The sequence below is a fragment of the Monodon monoceros genome, unplaced genomic scaffold (genome assembly GCF_005190385.1).
Source record: "Monodon monoceros isolate NGI ecotype Baffin Bay Population unplaced genomic scaffold, NGI_Narwhal_1 Super_Scaffold_8, whole genome shotgun sequence".
NCBI classification, from domain to species: Eukaryota; Metazoa; Chordata; class Mammalia; order Artiodactyla; family Monodontidae; genus Monodon; species Monodon monoceros.
In genome coordinates, this window is record NW_021703785.1 from 48,002,334 (window position 1) to 48,012,765 (window position 10,432).

Here is a 10,432-nt window from a genome sequence, read left to right on the forward strand (position 1 = left end):
ATGTAATAAATAACATGTTTTGAATACCCACTTCCTGCTTAAACACTGTATTAGGTACTTTTATACAAGCTTTCATTGTATTCACATTAACTATTTTTAAACCATGGAGAAATTTATTTTAAGATCTTGCCTGTATACTATATTAAGTTTATTTCATGGGGGGGGATCATCTCTTTTAATATTTCCACTTGTTATTTATTTTTCTCTTTATTTACTCATTTATGTTAAATATTTGAAGGTGTTAAAACTGTATACTTAGACTTGGTAAGAAAGCTGTACTGAAGAGGATTTTTACTGAAGTAAATGAAGCAAAATTTAAAAATTGCTAAATAAAAATATGAGTAATAATAATTTAAAGGCAACAAAATGAACATAGTTAAGACAATTTTGACAATCTAAAATAAAAAAATAATTAATCATGCAGGATATGATGCAAAAAAGAGTAAAAAATATGGAAATTATGTTTAAAGCACAGTCAATTCATAGATTGATAGTACTTATAGAAGCATTAAAAAATGCAGATGAGATGAAATTGAGAAGCAACTAATGACAAGGAAATTATAGAAGAAAGTTTCCTATATTTGACATGGTTCATGAGACTTCATTATGGAACGGCTACTCTGAGTGTTAAGTAGATGTAAAAGTAGAATGTAAAAGACATACCCAGATCGCAATACAAAATATACCCCAAAGCAAATCAAGAATGAAGCTCTTTTTTTTTGAAAGGAAAAAAAAAGTGAAAATGTGGAGATTCTCACATGCAGTGCTTGATTCTAGAAAACAATGCAGTAGTATCACTGAAGGTATAAAGTAAAAAAGATACTGAATACAGCTTTCTGTACTCAGCCAAACTAGGGTCAGTGTTTAAGAGTAAAAACAAAATTAACCTAATGACTTTCCCTAGGAGACTTACTACAATTTTCCCTACAGCAAAACTAAGAAAAAAAAAAATCAAGATAAAAATTGTGAACTATAATAAATAATATTACCGACAGATAGCAACAATATATTGAGTTAATTCTAAATCAATATTGACTCATAATGCAAAGTAATTGACAATCTAGGTATAAAAGTCAAGATGCTTGCAAGAAGGGGGGAGAAGAGAACATTATTGTCCTTTTGTGGGCAGGATACAAGCCATGACTAATAACATATTTTGATAGAAAAAAATGAAGTTTTCAAGTGTGTTTAGATAGATAAGAGTAAACATCAGTGACACAATAGAGGAGTATTAACACAAAAATAAAATATGAATATAAATTTTGGGGCTTCCCTGGTGGTGCAGTGGTTGAGAGTCCGCCTGCCGATGCAGGACACTCAGGTTCGAGCCCCGGTCTGGGAAGATCCCACATGCCGCAGAGCAGCTGGGCCCGTGAGCCATGGCCGCTGAGCCTGCGCATCCGGAGCCTGTGCTCTGCAATGGGAGAAGCCACAACAGCGAGAGGCCCGCGTACCACAAAAAAAAAAAAAAGAATATAAAGTTTGAAAACAAAATTTTAAAGTACATTTCTTAGAGTATCTTTAATGAAGATTTGTTGGTGATAATCTCAGTCGGTGGTGAAGGAATTTTTGGTTATCTAAAAACCCCTACATTTTACCTTTTTTTTTTTTTTTTCCATGAAGCAGCAGCAATGTTTACTCAACACAGGATAGATAGTGAGGGAATTTGGCCTTGTTCCCTTCCCCCCGGGACAGTTCATATTGATGAGCAATCCAGTGGAAATCTTTTAAACTCTGGTAAGTTCAGAAAAACCCCTCCCTTTGCCTTGTCCTAGCTGCCTGCAGTGTGAGACCTGTTGGCTTAGGGTGTTCTCTGATGGAAGCATGGAAAATTACAGTCTAAAACCAGCACAGAGCTTGCAGGCCCACAGGGTATCCAGAGTTGCCTAGGCCACTTGGCTCTTTGCCTTGGGTAATTGTCTCTTGGTAGAAGGTCCAGACCTTAGGGGGGTGGCTCAATTAATCCTTAGGAAGGTTCAGTTCCTGCTCTGCAGTTGGCCCATTTTGCCAGGTTTCTAGGCTATTCTGCCTGAATCTTGGAGATGGATTTGGAGTCTTCACCAAAGCCTTTAGACTTTGATGAAGAATAAGATACTCTGTCTCTTGCTGTGTGGAACAAGGAATGAGCTCCAGGTGCAAGGAATACAGCAACACCTGGACCAGGGACATGACTTCCAGAGACCAGCTGTTCTGTAATAAAGATAGACTGGTTGGTTTGGCAGGGAGCTTGATCTCTTTTCTGAGGGCCCAGAGTAGTGTGGGGCTGGAGACCATGACAAAGTTCTGCAGGGACATCTTGTTCACAATTTCATTTTCTGCCACCCTTTACAGGTGGTCCAGAAGGAAGTGACCTCTGGCTTTGGGAGCGACAGTAGCAAGTTAAGCATGTAGATCTCCTTTGCAGCTGGGCTGGAAAGAGGGATGCCCTTGGCTAAGTTGGGGTAGAACTTGTTGTTGAAGACGGGCTCAGGAAGCTAGTGGAAGTAGAACTTCAGCATCCCAGGGATGGTGTTGACTTCTTTCTCCTTCATCTTCGTTGATACATCCTTGTTATTGCCATCAAAGGACACCTTCAGGGCCTGAATGTGATGACCACTCTGGACATGCAATAGATGCCCACTTCCTTCATGTCCTGGTGCTCAATCTCCACCATGCACTGGCTCATGTTGTAGGGCACCTTGGGCCTCTACCTCTTGGTGACCACAGTGACCATGGCAATCTTGACTCTGAGCACTCACTTCTGTTTCAGGAATGAATTCTCTTGGAGCTCAACTCCTCACTGGTGAACTTGAGGGAGAATTTCACTTTAATCCCAATCATGGTGATGATGGTCAGCTGCCACTTTCTGTCCTTCAAGCCATGGAGAATGCAGCTGGAGCCAACCCTTCCCCATGATCCTGTCTGAACTCTCACTGTCCTCCTTGGTGATTTTTGTTTTGTTGTAACACTTTTTGTAGTACACCACCCTCAGTGTCTGGGAGCTTTCCAGCTCAATCTCAAACTTCTTGTTCCAGGTTGGTTAAGCTGTGTCCTTGTAGAGGCACATCTCTGCTTTATTCACAACATTATCCAAAAGATAGATAGATGAAGATAGGTAGATAGGTAGAGAGATAGATAGATAGGGTATTTAAATTGATATTTATCTCAAGATTTTGAAGATACTGTTCTATTGTATTTAATTTTTAATGTTGCTGTAAAGTAGCAGTTTGTTTTCATTATTCTGTAGGTTACCAATCTTTTTTTTCCCCCCTGGCTTACCTTAAGGTCTATTTTTGTTGTTGTTGTTTTTATCTACTATAGTTTCACTAGAATATTTTTGCATGAAGATATTCTTGTTCAGTAATCCTGCTTGAATTAATTTGTTTTCTTAACCTGAGACTTGCATCAAGTCTGAAAAATTCTTAGCCACTATCTCCTCAAATATTACCTACCTCAATTCTTTCATTAGCTCTCTCTGATCCCATTGAAGAAGACAGACATTTGCCTTTACATTCTATTCTTTGTCTTTTAATTACTATTCCATATCTTCTATTTTTCTTTTTTTTTTTGTCTCCTGAGAGAAGCATTTGGATAGCTTCTTAAGATCTAACTTTCATTTTATGAATTTCCTATAGAGTTTTTAAAATATTCACTGAGTTTTAACTTCAATAATTATATTTTAAAATGTAGAAGCTCTACTTTATTCTTATTCAGATATTTCTGGTTAGTTTTTATTTTAATTTATAAATCACCCAATGTGAAATATTTCATATATACATGCAACAAAATGACTATTGATACTTCACATTGTACACCAAAATAAATTCCAGATGTATTTCAGATAAAAATATGAAAAATAAAAAGAATAAACCTTTTAGAAGAAAACCAGAGAATATCTAGCAACCATGCAGTATGTAAAGAATCTTGAACAGGAGAAAAATTCTACTCTTAGAAGTCAAATAATTGGACGATGTTAAAATTATAACACTACTCATAAAATGGCAGAGTGAGAAAAGATCCTATAACAAATTAATACAAATCAATGAAAAAGATGCAGCACAACAGAAAAGACAAAAAAATATTTCACTAAAGTGTATACCCAAATGATCTATAAACCTGTACTCAAATTTGTCATTCCTCAGGAAGATATGTCTGTCTATCTATCTATCTATCTATCTATCTATCTATATTTTTAAAGAAGAATTTTATTTCTAAGTTGGACTGAGTAGTCCATTGCTAGCCAACGGTCCCACAGAGAATAGCCAGAAATGCTAGATAATCACAGAAATTATATTTTTGAAGACATCAGAAAACTATGAAAAAATGGAAGACAAGGAATTAAAATTCCAATGAGAACAGAATCATTTAGAATTGAACTGAAATTTTCCACTTACCTTTTTTTATACATATTTTTCTTTTCTTTTTAACATTCTTTCCATTATAATTTATTACAAGATATTGATTATAGTTCCCTATGTTATACAGTAGGTCTTCCTTGGTTGTCTATTTTACATACAGTAGTGTGTATCTGTTAATCCCAAATTCCTAATTTATCCTTCCCCTTACCTTTCCCCTTTTGTCGCCATAAGTTTGTTTTCTATGTCTGTGAGTCTATTTCTGTTTGGTAAATAAGTTCCTTTGTATTAATTTTTTAGATTCCACATGTCAGTGATCTCATATGATGTTTGTCTTTCTCTCTCTGACTTACTTCACTTAGTATGATAATCTCTAGGTCCATCTATGTTGCTGCAAATGGCATTATTTCATTCTTTTTTATGGCTAAGTAGTATTCCATTGTGTATATATATACCACATCTTCTTTATCTATTCATCTATTGATGGACAGTTAGGTTGCTTCCATGTCTTAGCAGCTATTGTAAATAGTGCTGCTATGTCCTACTGGGGTGCATGTATTTTTTTCCAGATATGTGCCCAGGAGTGGGATTGAAGGATCATATGGTAACTCTACTTTTAGTTTTTAAAGGAACCGCCATATTGTTCTCAATAGTGGCTGCACCAATTTACATTTCAACAGTGTAAGAGGGTTCCCTTTTCTCCACACCCTTTCTAGCATTTATTATTTGTAGATTTTTTTGATGATGACCATTCTGACTGGTATGTGTTATTTTCTTTTCCACTAATGTTTTTGGTCATAGTATTGGATTTCCTTAATTTAAGTTTTCTGGATGAATTTGTGTAGAATCAGAATTACTTCTTCCTAAATAATTGGTAGAATTCACAAGTCAAACTATCTGGATGAAGAGTCTTTTATGTGGGAAGTTTGTAAACAACAAGTTCAGTTCCTTTAGTAGATATATTGTTTTTCACATTAAATATTGCTTTTTAAGTGAGCTTTGATAGTTTCTGTTTTTGAAGGAATTTGTCCATTTTATCTAACATCAAATTTATTCATATTATTTATTTATTATTCTTTTTACATCATGGAATTTCTAGTGATGTCATTTCCCTCATTTTTGGTATCGGTAATCTGTTCTTTTTTTTTTTCTCCCTAGTAAGTCTGGTTATAGGTTTATCTTCTTGAGGAAGCATGTTTTGGTTTCTTTGGTTTTCTATATAGTTTTTCTGTTTCTAATGTATTGAGTCATTGATATACACACTGATCTTTATTATTTCCTTTCTTCTCACATAGTTTTTTTTTAACATATTTATTAGAGTATAATCGCTTTACAATGTTGTGTTAGTTTCTGCTGTATAACAAAGTGAATCAGCTATATGTATACTTGCCTTTTAATAAGGGAAATTTACCAATTCTATGTCAATTCTATGTGTAGGTAGGAGGCAGAATATCTGAGTGGGTCCCAGGCAGAAGGCAAAACTGGATCAGAAAAAAAATCAGCAGTGCTTTAGGTAGCTACATGAACATATATCCAGTATGATCCTTGAGAAGTTTGGCAAATATCATAGTGGTTTTGGGAAGAATGCTGGAGCTAATCTAACAATCTGTTAAAAGGAGGGCAGAATGCATGAGTACTAAGGAACCACAAAGTAAGCAATTTCAAGATGTGAAAGTCTGAGTCCTAGAAGCAGAAAAGTGCCAAAAGTTAACTAAATCTTATCAAAATTTAAAATCAGCCTTAAACTACTTTAGTTCTTGCTTGGGTTAAAGTGATCAACTCCTCATTCTATCTGCCTAATAAAAGAAAGGGTGGACCCACTCTGAAGAAAAATCGCTGGACTCTCTATGATCCATTTAATCATAATGTCTATAATTCATTATAAGCTTAGTAGTCATTTGAATATACAGGATCTAATAACCAATATTCAAGAGGGAGAAAAAGTAGGTAGAATCTGCAGTGGCAGAAATTTTACAAGTAGCAACAAAGGACTTTACAATATCTATGATTAATAGGTCTAAAAAATAAATAAAAGTATGGTGACTATTAATGAAAATATAGACCATTTCAACTAAAATTTTAAATGACAGTTGAAAGAACTGAATCTGATAAAATGCATACAGTCAGATCTTGGTGGTAGGAGAGTTGTTTATTCAGATACATGGTTTACTCAGACACACAAGATAGGTTATCATATATCATGGTGGAGAGTTGTACAAATTTTACTCCATGATAAACACACACTCCTGAGTCTTGCCTTACATTTCACAATGGTGCACACATGTTGTAACAGTGTTTTAAGTTGCATACTTCTGTGTGTTGAGACAAGCAAAAATCAAAATTGAAAAAAAAATCTGAGTCAGAACAGAGTGACAGATTCAATAGTCAATGAAGCAACAAGAAGTTACATCATCATATAGCAAAGGTGAAGGGATTTTGCAGGTGTAATTAAAGTCCCTGATTAGTTGATTTTAAGTCAATCAAAGGGAGATTATCCTTGGTGGGCCTGACTTAATCAGGTGAAATCTTTTAAAGAGGGTCAAGAGATGAGAGAAATAGGATTCTCTTGTTGGTCTTGAAGAAAAGAGCAACCATGAGACATACAGCAGCAAGGACTGGACTCTGCTAACAAGCACATGGGCTTGGAAGAGTATCTTGAGTCTGAGATGAGATCATAACCCCAGCAGCATCTTGAATATTCCCAATATTAGAGGACCCAGTCAAGCCAGACCTATACTTCTGACCTATAGAAGTTGTACAACCATAAAAATGCACTGTTTAAACTGCTAATGTTATCCAGCAATAGGGAAAATATATATAAATTGATACTGATATTGAATAAAAATATCAAGATATAGACTAATGCCAAAAAAGTGCTTCATTTTTCTTAAATGAAATATAGTTGATTCACAATATTATGTTAGTTTCAGGTGTACAGCAAAGTGATTCAGTTATACACATATATATATTATTTTTTCAGATTATTTTCCATTATGGGTTATTACAAGTTATTGAATATTGTTCCCTGTGCTATACAGTAAATCCCTGTTGCTTATCAGCTTTCTACATACTAGTGTGTATCTGTTGATCCCATATTCCTAATTTATCACTCTTGCCACTTTCTTTCTCCTTGGTAACCATAAGTTTGTTTTCTATATCTGTGAGTCTGTTTCTATTCTGTTAATAAATTCATTTGTATTAGTTTTTAGGTTCCACATATAAGTGATATATGTCTTTATCTGTCTGACTTACTTCACTTAGTATGGTATTCTCTAAGTCCACCCATGTTTCTTCAAATGACAATATTTCATTTTTTATGGCTGAGTAATATTCCATTGTGTATATTTATATAGAACACATCTTAATCCATTAATCTGTCATTGGATACTTAGGTTGCTTCCATGTCTTGGCTATTGTGAGTAGTGCTACTATGAACATTGGTGTGCATGTATATTTTATAATTAGAGTTTTCATCTTTTCTCAATATATGCCCAGGAGTGTGATTGCTGGATCATATTGTAGCTCTACTTTTAGTTTTTTAAGGAACCTCTATACTGTTCTCCATGATGGTTGTACCAATTTACATTCCCACCAACAGTGTTAGAAGGTTCCCTTTTCTCCACAACCTTTCCAGCATTTATTATTTGTAGACACTTTGATGACAGCCATTCTAACAAGTGTGAGGTGATACCTCATTGTGGTTTTGATTTGCATTTCTCTAATTAATGATGTTGAACATCTTTTCATTTGCCTGTTGGCCAATGAAATGTTGTGTGTCTTCTTTGGAGAAATGTCTGTTTAGGTCTTCTGCCCAATTTTTGATTATGTTGTTTTTTTGATATTGAATTGTATGAGCTGTTTGTATATTTTGGAAAAAAAATGCTTCATTTTTGTAAAAAATATAATATTATATGTTTATGTGTATATCCATATAAATATAGTATAATAATCCCAGAACATATTGCTAGAAGTGAAGAATAAAAGAAAATCAAATTTATATAATAAGGAATTACATTGTTAAGAGATTATTCAAATGACCAGAAACCAGAATAAGCCTCCTTTGAAGAACGATAGACAATCTCAATTGTATTACATTTAATTCATATTATGAAGGAATGCTTTTTATAGGGTTTTAATAAAAGTAATATTTGATTACAGCTTACTCTGTCTTTGTATTCTTATAAATTCGCTTTTTTTTTTTTTTTTTTTTTGCGGTATGCGGGCCTCTCACTCTTGTGGCCTCTCCCGTTGCGGAGCACAGGCTCCGGACGCGCAGGCTCAGTGGCCATGGCTCACGGGCCCAGCCGCTCTGCGGCACGTGGGATCTTCCCAGACTGGGGCACGAACCCGTGTCCCCTGCATCGGCAGGCGGACTCTCAACCACTGTGCCACCAGGGAAGCCCCTAAATTCTCTTTCTTTACATACCTTTTTCTCTGTCTCTGTCTCTCTCTCACACACACACTCACACTCATTTAATCTTCATACAAGAAAGTATGAGATAGTTGTTTTTATTATTATTATTTCCATTTATTTATTTGGCTGCACCAGGTCTTAGTTGCGGCATGCAGGATCTTTTAGTTTTTTAGTCACAAAGCAGTCACAGGTATTTAGGAAAACTGCCCAAGATCGCAGAACATGGCATAGCTAGGATTTACAGCCAGTCTGGCTCCAAAGTAAAACAAGTCCTTATGTTTAGTATAATAATATCTTTGCCTTCTGAATAAACTTTTAAAGTATTAAAGAATTTAAAAATTATCTGTTTCAATTCATTTAACAAGGTAGGTGATCAAGGTGAATAAAATTATTTTAGTCTAAAATAACATGTAACTCTAAAAAAACTGATTTTTTAAAATTCCCTTTTCAATTCACACTAAATGCAAAAGATAACTGCTATTCTTGCTTGGTGTGGTCTCTTTCAATATAGGAAACACAGAACTAAATACTTGACTCCAAGGAGAAAAGAACAGAAAACAGATCCATTGTTGGCATAACAATTGATCTATATTTAATTTTCTGGGTGAAATAAAATTTTAAAAACATTTTTTAATTTCCCTCAAAAATTTGTTTTTCCAAAGAGTAGCCCTCTTGGTAAATGTTTTTCAACAGAATTTAGTGTCCACTGAAAGCCAGTGTCAGGAAGCATTAAAACCACCTTGTGCTTCTCAACTAAAATGCTATTCTTTTAGCCTTTTCCCTACATTGGGGATTCATTTGAAACAAAACACCATAAAATACCAAATGTAGTGCTGAATGCAGAGAGAGAGAGATTAAAATGCTCTCTCACAAGATCATTTGAAAAATCTTGTGTGACCACAAACAAAATATCATATGTCTCTTGTCATAGAAGAGATGAGAGAGACAAAAATTGTTCTTTTCAATTCTCCCTCATTCTACTTTATTCCAGTGCTTATATTCTAAAGTCTGTCCATATTTCTGGATACAGTTGAAGGGATTTCAGAACACAATTTTCACAGAGGATATGATAGGTTTTTGAAATTTTCTTGATTGTCTTCATTATGTCTTCTGTGCTTAATCATGGCCTTTCTTGTATCAGTATTTTTCCCTTTCATACATGTCTGCTTAAAAAGATTTTAAGCATAAGTCCTCTCAAACTATTTCCTAAATGAATAAAATCGTATAGTGAGACATACTTAAATCCAAACAACACTTTAGGAATATGAAAGCACATCAGAGAACAGGATTAATTAACTCTTTCAAGCCATTAGTTACCCTGTCACTGTTGAATTGTTCCAAATAGCATAATCATCTACTCATTTTTCCTTTAGGGACTTGAAAACCAGACAAGCCTTAGTATATTGAAAGGAAAACAAGTTGATGATGATGAAGTATAGCACTAAAAAATGATGGAGAGTGTTAAACATCTAGAAGACAGCTTTTGTTTCATTCCACCAAAAAAAAAAACAAACAGGAATTTAAAGTGAAAATTCTAAGTGTTTAGAATTACATTTGACATCCCTTTTGTTTCAGAAGATGCTACCGTAAGCTATATGCTTTCACTGTTCATATGCAAAAATCTATTTTATATGTCTTTTAAATATATCTTTGATATTTATACTGTTTTGGATTTTAATGCTTT

The 10,432-nt window shown here is 34.5% G+C and overlaps 1 pseudogene; it reads right to left on the minus strand.

Annotated features, from left to right (window-relative positions):
* Positions 1-2,069: 2,069 nt before the first annotated feature.
* Positions 2,070-3,073, minus strand: LOC114888068 (annotated as a pseudogene).
* Between the last annotated feature and the right edge of the window lie 7,359 nt (positions 3,074-10,432).